Source organism: Lactuca virosa, chromosome 7, assembly GCF_052849685.1.
Source record: "Lactuca virosa cultivar CGN04683 chromosome 7, Lactuca_virosa_CGN04683_v6, whole genome shotgun sequence".
In the NCBI taxonomy this organism is placed as follows: Eukaryota; Viridiplantae; Streptophyta; class Magnoliopsida; order Asterales; family Asteraceae; genus Lactuca; species Lactuca virosa.
In genome coordinates this window covers 269,719,438-269,731,079 of record NC_136432.1, presented here as the reverse complement: position 1 = coordinate 269,731,079, position 11,642 = coordinate 269,719,438, and positions in this window count along the sequence as shown.

The following is an 11,642-nucleotide window of genomic DNA, read 5'->3' as shown; positions in this document are numbered from 1 at the left end:
TCTTGAGTTCTACAATAGATGTCTAAGCAATTTAGCAAAGCGTTGATGAGTATTGTTTAATTCTTGTGTTCCACAATAGAAGTCGATACAATTTAGCAAAGCTTTCATGAGCATTGCTTAATTCTTGAGTTCCACAATAGAAGTAATCTATGAAATTTACCAAAGCTTTGATGAGCATTGTTTAATTCTTGGGTTCCACAATAGAAGTCTATGCAATTTAGCAAAGGTTTGATGAGTGTTGTTTAATTCTTGATTTCCACAATAGAAGTCTATGCAAGTTAGCAAAGTTTAGATGAGCATTGTTAATTCATGAGTTCCATACTAGAAGTAGTCTATGCAATTTAGCAAAGCTTTGATGAGCATTGTTTAATTCTTGAGTTCTACAGTAGAAGTGTACGCAATTTAGCAAAGCTTTGATGAGTATTGTTTAATTCTAAAGTTCCACAATAGAAGTCGATGCAATTTAGCAAGGCTTGGATGAGCATTGCTTAATTCTCGAGTTCCACAATAGAAGTGATCTATGAAATTTGCCAAAGCTTTAATTAGCATTGTTTAATTCTTGAGTTCCACAATTGAAGTCTATGTAATTTAACAAAACTTTGATGAGCACTGTTTAATTATTGAATTCCACAATAGAAGTCTACGCAATTAAGCAAAGCAATGATAAGCACTGTTTAATTCTTGAGTTCCACAATAGAAGTATTCTATGTAATTTAGCAATGCTTTGATGAGCATTGTTTAATTCTTGAGTTCCACAATAGAAGTCTATGCAATTTAAGCACAGGTTTGATGATCATTGTTTAATTCTTGATTTCCACAAATGAAGAGTATGCAATTTAGCAAAGCTTTGCTGAGCATTGTTTAATTCTTGAATTCCATAATAGAAGTAGTCTATGCGATTTAGCAAAGATTTGATAAGTATTATTTAATTCTTGTGTTCCACAATAGAAGTCGATATACAATTTAGCAAAGCTTTGATGAGCATTGCTTAATTCTTGATTTCCATAATAGAAGTAATCTATGAAATTTGCCAAAGCTTTGCTGAGCATTGTTTAATTCTTGGGTTCGACAATAGAAGTCTATGCAATTAAGCAAAGCTTTGATAAGTGTTGTTTAATTCTTGATTTCCACAATAGAAGTCTATGCAAGTTAGCAAAGTTTTGATGAGCATTGTCTAATTCCTGAGTTCCATACTAGAAGTAGTCTATGTAATTTCGCAAAGCTTTGGTGAGCATTGTTTAATTCTTCAGCTACAGTAGAAGTCTATGCAATTTAGCAAAGCTTTGATGAGTATTGTTTAATTCTAGAGTTCCACAATAGAAGTCGATGCAATTTAGAAAAGCCTGGATGAGCATTGCTTAATTCTTGAGTTCGAAAATAGAAGTGATCTATGAAATTTACCAAAGCTTTAATGAGCATTGTTTAATTCTTGAGTTACACAATTGAAGTCTATGCAATTTAGCAAAACTTTAATGAGCACTGTATAATTCTTGAATTTCACAATTGAAGTCTACACAATTTAGCAAAGCTTTGATAAGCACCGTTTAATTCTTGAGTCCCACAATAGAAGTATTCTATGCAATTTAGCAAAGCGTTGATGAGCTTTGTTTAATTGTTCAGTTCCACAATAGAAGTCTATGCAATTTAAGCAAAGCTTTGATGATCATTGTTTAATTCGTGAGTTCCACAATAGAAGTCTATGCAATTTAGTAAAGCTTTGATGAGCATTGTTTAATTCTTGAATTCCACAATAGAAGTACTCTATGCAATTTAGCAAAGCTTTGATGAGCATTGTTTAATTCTTGAGGCCCACAATAGAAGAGTGTGCAATTTAGTAAAGCGTTGATGAGCATAGTTTAATTCTTGAATTCCATAATAGAACTAGTCCTTGCAATTTAGCAAAGATTTGATGAGCATTGTTTAATTCTTGAGTTCTACAATAGATGTCTAAGCAATTTAGCAAAGCGTTGATGAGTATTGTTTAATTCTTGTTTTCCACAATAGAAGTCGATACAATTTAGCAAAGCTTTCATGAGCATTGCTTAATTCTTGAGTTCCACAATAGAAGTAATCTATGAAATTTACCAAAGCTTTGATGAGCATTGTTTAATTCTTGGGTTCCACAATAGAAGTCTATGCAATTTAGCAAAGGTTTGATGAGTGTTGTTTAATTCTTGATTTCCACAATAGAAGTCTATGCAAGTTAGCAAAGTTTAGATGAGCATTGTTAATTCATGAGTTCCATACTAGAAGTAGTCTATGCAATTTAGCAAAGCTTTGATGAGCATTGTTTAATTCTTGAGTTCTACAGTAGAAGTGTACGCAATTTAGCAAAGCTTTGATGAGTATTGTTTAATTCTAAAGTTCCACAATAGAAGTCGATGCAATTTAGCAAGGCTTGGATGAGCATTGCTTAATTCTCGAGTTCCACAATAGAAGTGATCTATGAAATTTGCCAAAGCTTTAATTAGCATTGTTTAATTTGTGAGTTCCACAATTGAAGTCTATGTAATTTAACAAAACTTTGATGAGCACTGTTTAATTATTGAATTCCACAATAGAAGTCTACGCAATTAAGCAAAGCAATGATAAGCACTGTTTAATTCTTGAGTTCCACAATAGAAGTATTCTATGTAATTTAGCAATGCTTTGATGAGCATTGTTTAATTCTTGAGTTCCACAATAGAAGTCTATGCAATTTAAGCACAGGTTTGATGATCATTGTTTAATTCTTGATTTCCACAACTGAAGAGTATGCAATTTAGCAAAGCTTTGCTGAGCATTGTTTAATTCTTGAATTCCATAATAGAAGTAGTCTATGCGATTTAGCAAAGATTTGATAAGTATTATTTAATTCTTGTGTTCCACAATAGAAGTCGATATACAATTTAGCAAAGCTTTGATGAGCATTGCTTAATTCTTGATTTCCATAATAGAAGTCTATGCAATTAAGCAAAGCTTTGATAAGTGTTGTTTAATTCTTGATTTCCACAATAGAAGTCTATGCAAGTTAGCAAAGGTTTGATGAGCATTGTCTAATTCCTGAGTTCCATACTAGAAGTAGTCTATGTAATTTCGCAAAGCTTTGATGAGCATTGTTTAATTCTTGAGCTCTTCAGTAGAAGTCTATGCATTTTAGCAAAGCTTTGATGAGTATTGTTTAATTCTAGAGTTCCACAATAGAAGTCGATGCAATTTAGAAAAGCCTGGATGAGCATTGCTTAATTCTTGAGTTCGAAAATAGAAGTGATATATGAAATTTACCAAAGCTTTAATGAGCATTGTTTAATTCTTGAGTTACACAATTAAAGTCTATGCAATTTAGCAAAACTTTAATGAGCACTGTATAATTCTTGAATTCCACAATTGAAGTCTACACAATTTAGCAAAGCTTTGATAAGCACCGTTTAATTCTTGAGTTCCACAATAGAAGTATTCTATGCAATTTAGCAAAGCGTTGATGAGCTTTGTTTAATTGTTCAGTTCCACAATAGAAGTCTATGCAATTTAAGCAAAGCTTTGATGATCATTGTTTAATTCGTGAGTTCCACAATAGAAGTCTATGCAATTTTGTAAAGCTTTGATGAACATTGTTTAATTCTTGAATTCCACAATAGAAGTACTCTATGCAATTTAGCAAAGCTTTGATGAGCATTGTTTAATTCTTGAGGCCCACAATAGAAGAGTGTGCAATTTAGTAAAGCGTTGATGAGCATAGTTTAATTCTTGAATTCCATAATAGAACTAGTCCTTGCAATTTAGCAAAGATTTGATGAGCATTGTTTAATTCTTGAGTTCTACAATAGATGTCTAAGCAATTTAGCAAAGCGTTGATGAGTATTGTTTAATTCTTGTGTTCCACAATAGAAGTCGATACAATTTAGCAAAGCTTTCATGAGCATTGCTTAATTCTTGAGTTCCACAATAGAAGTAATCTATGAAATTTACCAAAGCTTTGATGAGCATTGTTTAATTCTTGGGTTCCACAATAGAAGTCTATGCAATTTAGCAAAGGTTTGATGAGTGTTGTTTAATTCTTGATTTCCACAATAGAAGTCTATGCAAGTTAGCAAAGTTTAGATGAGCATTGTTAATTCATGAGTTCCATACTAGAAGTAGTCTATGCAATTTAGCAAAGCTTTGATGAGCATTGTTTAATTCTTGAGTTCTACAGTAGAAGTGTACGCAATTTAGCAAAGCTTTGATGAGTATTGTTTAATTCTAAAGTTCCACAATAGAAGTCGATGCAATTTAGCAAGGCTTGGATGAGCATTGCTTAATTCTCGAGTTCCACAATAGAAGTGATCTATGAAATTTGCCAAAGCTTTAATTAGCATTGTTTAATTCTTGAGTTCCACAATTGAAGTCTATGTAATTTAACAAAACTTTGATGAGCACTGTTTAATTATTGAATTCCACAATAGAAGTCTACGCAATTAAGCAAAGCAATGATAAGCACTGTTTAATTCTTGAGTTCCACAATAGAAGTATTCTATGTAATTTAGCAATGCTTTGATGAGCATTGTTTAATTCTTGAGTTCCACAATAGAAGTCTATGCAATTTAAGCACAGGTTTGATGATCATTGTTTAATTCTTGATTTCCACAAATGAAGAGTATGCAATTTAGCAAAGCTTTGCTGAGCATTGTTTAATTCTTGAATTCCATAATAGAAGTAGTCTATGCGATTTAGCAAAGATTTGATAAGTATTATTTAATTCTTGTATTCCACAATAGAAGTCGATATACAATTTAGCAAAGCTTTGATGAGCATTGCTTAATTCTTGATTTCCATAATAGAAGTAATCTATGAAATTTGCCAAAGCTTTGCTGAGCATTGTTTAATTCTTGGGTTCGACAATAGAAGTCTATGCAATTAAGCAAAGCTTTGATAAGTGTTGTTTAATTCTTGATTTCCACAATAGAAGTCTATGCAAGTTAGCAAAGTTTTGATGAGCATTGTCTAATTCCTGAGTTCCATACTAGAAGTAGTCTATGTAATTTCGCAAAGCTTTGGTGAGCATTGTTTAATTCTTGAGCTATAGTAGAAGTCTATGCAATTTAGCAAAGCTTTGATGAGTATTGTTTAATTCTAGAGTTCCACAATAGAAGTCGATGCAATTTAGAAAAGCCTGGATGAGCATTGCTTAATTCTTGAGTTCGAAAATAGAAGTGATCTATGAAATTTACCAAAGCTTTAATGAGCATTGTTTAATTCTTGAGTTACACAATTGAAGTCTATGCAATTTAGCAAAACTTTAATGAGCACTGTATAATTCTTGAATTTCACAATTGAAGTCTACACAATTTAGCAAAGCTTTGATAAGCACCGTTTAATTCTTGAGTCCTACAATAGAAGTATTCTATGCAATTTAGCAAAGCGTTGATGAGCTTTGTTTAATTGTTCAGTTCCACAATAGAAGTCTATGCAATTTAAGCAAAGCTTTGATGATCATTGTTTAATTTGTGAGTTCCACAATAGAAGTCTATGCAATTTAGTAAAGCTTTGATGAGCATTGTTTAATTCTTGAATTCCACAATAGAAGTACTCTATGCAATTTAGCAAAGCTTTGATGAGCATTGTTTAATTCTTGAGGCCCACAATAGAAGAGTGTGCAATTTAGTAAAGCGTTGATGAGCATAGTTTAATTCTTGAATTCCATAATAGAACTAGTCCTTGCAATTTAGCAAAGATTTGATGAGCATTGTTTAATTCTTGAGTTCTACAATAGATGTCTAAGCAATTTAGCAAAGCGTTGATGAGTATTGTTTAATTCTTGTGTTCCACAATAGAAGTCGATACAATTTAGCAAAGCTTTCATGAGCATTGCTTAATTCTTGAGTTCCACAATAGAAGTAATCTATGAAATTTACCAAAGCTTTGATGAGCATTGTTTAATTCTTGGGTTCCACAATAGAAGTCTATGCAATTTAGCAAAGGTTTGATGAGTGTTGTTTAATTCTTGATTTCCACAATAGAAGTCTATGCAAGTTAGCAAAGTTTAGATGAGCATTGTTAATTCATGAGTTCCATACTAGAAGTAGTCTATGCAATTTAGCAAAGCTTTGATGAGCATTGTTTAATTCTTGAGTTCTACAGTAGAAGTGTACGCAATTTAGCAAAGCTTTGATGAGTATTGTTTAATTCTAAAGTTCCACAATAGAAGTCGATGCAATTTAGCAAGGCTTGGATGAGCATTGCTTAATTCTCGAGTTCCACAATAGAAGTGATCTATGAAATTTGCCAAAGCTTTAATTAGCATTGTTTAATTCTTGAGTTCCACAATTGAAGTCTATGTAATTTAACAAAACTTTGATGAGCACTGTTTAATTATTGAATTCCACAATAGAAGTCTACGCAATTAAGCAAAGCAATGATAAGCACTGTTTAATTCTTGAGTTCCACAATAGAAGTATTCTATGTAATTTAGCAATGCTTTGATGAGCATTGTTTAATTCTTGAGTTCCACAATAGAAGTCTATGCAATTTAAGCACAGGTTTGATGATCATTGTTTAATTCTTGATTTCCACAAATGAAGAGTATGCAATTTAGCAAAGCTTTGCTGAGCATTGTTTAATTCTTGAATTCCATAATAGAAGTAGTCTATGCGATTTAGCAAAGATTTGATAAGTATTATTTAATTCTTGTGTTCCACAATAGAAGTCGATATACAATTTAGCAAAGCTTTGATGAGCATTGCTTAATTCTTGATTTCCATAATAGAAGTAATCTATGAAATTTGCCAAAGCTTTGCTGAGCATTGTGTAATTCTTGGGTTCGACAATAGAAGTCTATGCAATTAAGCAAAGCTTTGATAAGTGTTGTTTAATTCTTGATTTCCACAATAGAAGTCTATGCAAGTTAGCAAAGTTTTGATGAGCATTGTCTAATTCCTGAGTTCCATACTAGAAGTAGTCTATGTAATTTCGCAAAGCTTTGGTGAGCATTGTTTAATTCTTGAGCTACAGTAGAAGTCTATGCAATTTAGCAAAGCTTTGATGAGTATTGTTTAATTCCAGAGTTCCACAATAGAAGTCGATGCAATTTAGAAAAGCCTGGATGAGCATTGCTTAATTCTTGAGTTCGAAAATAGAAGTGATCTATGAAATTTACCAAAGCTTTAATGAGCATTGTTTAATTCTTGAGTTACACAATTGAAGTCTATGCAATTTAGCAAAACTTTAATGAGCACTGTATAATTCTTGAATTCCACAATTGAAGTCTACACAATTTAGCAAAGCTTTGATAAGCACCGTTTAATTCTTGAGTCCCACAATAGAAGTATTCTATGCAATTTAGCAAAGCGTTGATGAGCTTTGTTTAATTGTTCAGTTCCACAATAGAAGTCTATGCAATTTAAGCAAAGCTTTGATGATCATTGTTTAATTCGTGAGTTCCACAATAGAAGTCTATGCAATTTAGTAAAGCTTTGATGAGCATTGTTTAATTCTTGAATTCCACAATAGAAGTACTCTATGCAATTTAGCAAAGCTTTGATGAGCATTGTTTAATTCTTGAGGCCCACAATAGAAGAGTGTGCAATTTAGTAAAGCGTTGATGAGCATAGTTTAATTCTTGAATTCCATAATAGAACTAGTCCTTGCAATTTAGCAAAGATTTGATGAGCATTGTTTAATTCTTGAGTTCTACAATAGATGTCTAAGCAATTTAGCAAAGCGTTGATGAGTATTGTTTAATTCTTGTGTTCCACAATAGAAGTTGATACAATTTAGCAAAGCTTTCATGAGCATTGCTTAATTCTTGAGTTCCACAATAGAAGTAATCTATGAAATTTACCAAAGCTTTGATGAGCATTGTTTAATTCTTGGGTTCCACAATAGAAGTCTATGCAATTTAGCAAAGGTTTGATGAGTGTTGTTTAATTCTTGATTTCCACAATAGAAGTCTATGCAAGTTAGCAAAGTTTAGATGAGCATTGTTAATTCATGAGTTCCATACTAGAAGTAGTCTATGCAATTTAGCAAAGCTTTGATGAGCATTGTTTAATTCTTGAGTTCTACAGTAGAAGTGTATGCAATTTAGCAAAGCTTTGATGAGTATTGTTTAATTCTAAAGTTCCACAATAGAAGTCGATGCAATTTAGCAAGGCTTGGATGAGCATTGCTTAATTCTCGAGTTCCACAATAGAAGTGATCTATGAAATTTGCCAAAGCTTTAATTAGCATTGTTTAATTCTTGAGTTCCACAATTGAAGTCTATGTAATTTAACAAAACTTTGATGAGCACTGTTTAATTATTGAATTCCACAATAGAAGTCTACGCAATTAAGCAAAGCAATGATAAGCACTGTTTAATTCTTGAGTTCCACAATAGAAGTATTCTATGTAATTTAGCAATGCTTTGATGAGCATTGTTTAATTCTTGAGTTCCACAATAGAAGTCTATGCAATTTAAGCACAGGTTTGATGATCATTGTTTAATTCTTGATTTCCACAAATGAAGAGTATGCAATTTAGCAAAGCTTTGCTGAGCATTGTTTAATTCTTGAATTCCATAATAGAAGTAGTCTATGCGATTTAGCAAAGATTTGATAAGTATTATTTAATTCTTGTGTTCCACAATAGAAGTCGATATACAATTTAGCAAAGCTTTGATGAGCATTGCTTAATTCTTGATTTCCATAATAGAAGTAATCTATGAAATTTGCCAAAGCTTTGCTGAGCATTGTTTAATTCTTGGGTTCGACAATAGAAGTCTATGCAATTAAGCAAAGCTTTGATAAGTGTTGTTTAATTCTTGATTTCCACAATAGAAGTCTATGCAAGTTAGCAAAGTTTTGATGAGCATTGTCTAATTCCTGAGTTCCATACTAGAAGTAGTCTATGTAATTTTGCAAAGCTTTGATGAGCATTGTTTAATTCTTGAGCTCTACAGTAGAAGTCTATGCAATTTAGCAAAGCTTTGATGTGTATTGTTTAATTCTAGAGTTCCACAATAGAAGTCGATGCAATTTAGAAAAGCCTGGATGAGCATTGCTTAATTCTTGAGTTCGAAAATAGAAGTGATATATGAAATTTACCAAAGCTTTAATGAGCATTGTTTAATTCTTGAGTTACACAATTGAAGTCTATGCAATTTAGCAAAACTTTAATGAGCACTGTATAATTCTTGAATTCCACAATTGAAGTCTACACAATTTAGCAAAGCTTTGATAAGCACCGTTTAATTCTTGAGTCCCACAATAGAAGTATTCTATGCAATTTAGCAAAGCGTTGATGAGCTTTGTTTAATTGTTCAGTTCCACAATAGAAGTCTATGCAATTTAAGCAAAGCTTTGATGATCATTTTTTAATTCGTGAGTTCCACAATAGAAGTCTATGCAATTTAGTAAAGCTTTGATGAGCATTGTTTAATTCTTGAATTCCACAATAGAAGTACTCTATGCAATTTAGCAAAGCTTTGATGAGCATTGTTTAATTCTTGAGGCCCACAATAGAATAGTGTGCAATTTAGTAAAGCGTTGATGAGCATAGTTTAATTCTTGAATTCCATAATAGAACTAGTCCTTGCAATTTAGCAAAGATTTGATGAGCATTGTTTAATTCTTGAGTTCTACAATAGATGTCTAAGCAATTTAGCAAAGCGTTGATGAGTATTGTTTAATTCTTGTGTTCCACAATAGAAGTCGATACAATTTAGCAAAGCTTTCATGAGCATTGCTTAATTCTTGAGTTCCACAATAGAAGTAATCTATGAAATTTACCAAAGCTTTGATGAGCATTGTTTAATTCTTGGGTTCCACAATAGAAGTCTATGCAATTTAGCAAAGGTTTGATGAGTGTTGTTTAATTCTTGATTTCCACAATAGAAGTCTATGCAAGTTAGCAAAGTTTAGATGAGCATTGTTAATTCATGAGTTCCATACTAGAAGTAGTCTATGCAATTTAGCAAAGCTTTGATGAGCATTGTTTAATTCTTGAGTTCTACAGTAGAAGTGTACGCAATTTAGCAAAGCTTTGATGAGTATTGTTTAATTCTAAAGTTCCACAATAGAAGTCGATGCAATTTAGCAAGGCTTGGATGAGCATTGCTTAATTCTCGAGTTCCACAATAGAAGTGATCTATGAAATTTGCCAAAGCTTTAATTAGCATTGTTTAATTCTTGAGTTCCACAATTGAAGTCTATGTAATTTAACAAAACTTTGATGAGCACTGTTTAATTATTGAATTCCACAATAGAAGTCTACGCAATTAAGCAAAGCAATGATAAGCACTGTTTAATTCTTGAGTTCCACAATAGAAGTATTCTATGTAATTTAGCAATGCTTTGATGAGCATTGTTTAATTCTTGAGTTCCACAATAGAAGTCTATGCAATTTAAGCACAGGTTTGATGATCATTGTTTAATTCTTGATTTCCACAAATGAAGAGTATGCAATTTAGCAAAGCTTTGCTGAGCATTGTTTAATTCTTGAATTCCATAATAGAAGTAGTCTATGCGATTTAGCAAAGATTTGATAAGTATTATTTAATTCTTGTGTTCCACAATAGAAGTCGATATACAATTTAGCAAAGCTTTGATGAGCATTGCTTAATTCTTGATTTCCATAATAGAAGTAATCTATGAAATTTGCCAAAGCTTTGCTGAGCATTGTTTAATTCTTGGGTTCGACAATAGAAGTCTATGCAATTAAGCAAAGCTTTGATAAGTGTTGTTTAATTCTTGATTTCCACAATAGAAGTCTATGCAAGTTAGCAAAGTTTTGATGAGCATTGTCTAATTCCTGAGTTCCATACTAGAAGTAGTCTATGTAATTTCGCAAAGCTTTGGTGAGCATTGTTTAATTCTTGAGCTACAGTAGAAGTCTATGCAATTTAGCAAAGCTTTGATGAGTATTGTTTAATTCTAGAGTTCCTCAATAGAAGTCGATGCAATTTAGAAAAGCCTGGATGAGCATTGCTTAATTCTTGAGTTCGAAAATAGAAGTGATCTATGAAATTTACCAAAGCTTTAATGAGCATTGTTTAATTCTTGAGTTACACAATTGAAGTCTATGCAATTTAGCAAAACTTTAATGAGCACTGTATAATTCTTGAATTTCACAATTGAAGTCTACACAATTTAGCAAAGCTTTGATAAGCACCGTTTAATTCTTGAGTCCCACAATAGAAGTATTCTATGCAATTTAGCAAAGCGTTGATGAGCTTTGTTTAATTGTTCAGTTCCACAATAGAAGTCTATGCAATTTAAGCAAAGCTTTGATGATCATTTTTTAATTCGTGAGTTCCATAATAGAAGTCTATGCAATTTAGTAAAGCTTTGATGAGCATTGTTTAATTCTTGAATTCCACAATAGAAGTACTCTATGCAATTTAGCAAAGCTTTGATGAGCATTGTTTAATTCTTGAGGCCCACAATAGAAGAATGTGCAATTTAGTAAAGCGTTGATGAGCATAGTTTAATTCTTGAATTCCATAATAGAACTAGTCCTTGCAATTTAGCAAAGATTTGATGAGCATTGTTTAATTCTTGAGTTCTACAATAGATGTCTAAGCAATTTAGCAAAGCGTTGATGAGTATTGTTTAATTCTTGTGTTCCACAATAGAAGTCGATACAATTTAGCAAAGCTTTCATGAGCATTGCTTAATTCTTGAGTTCCACAATAGAAGTAATCTATG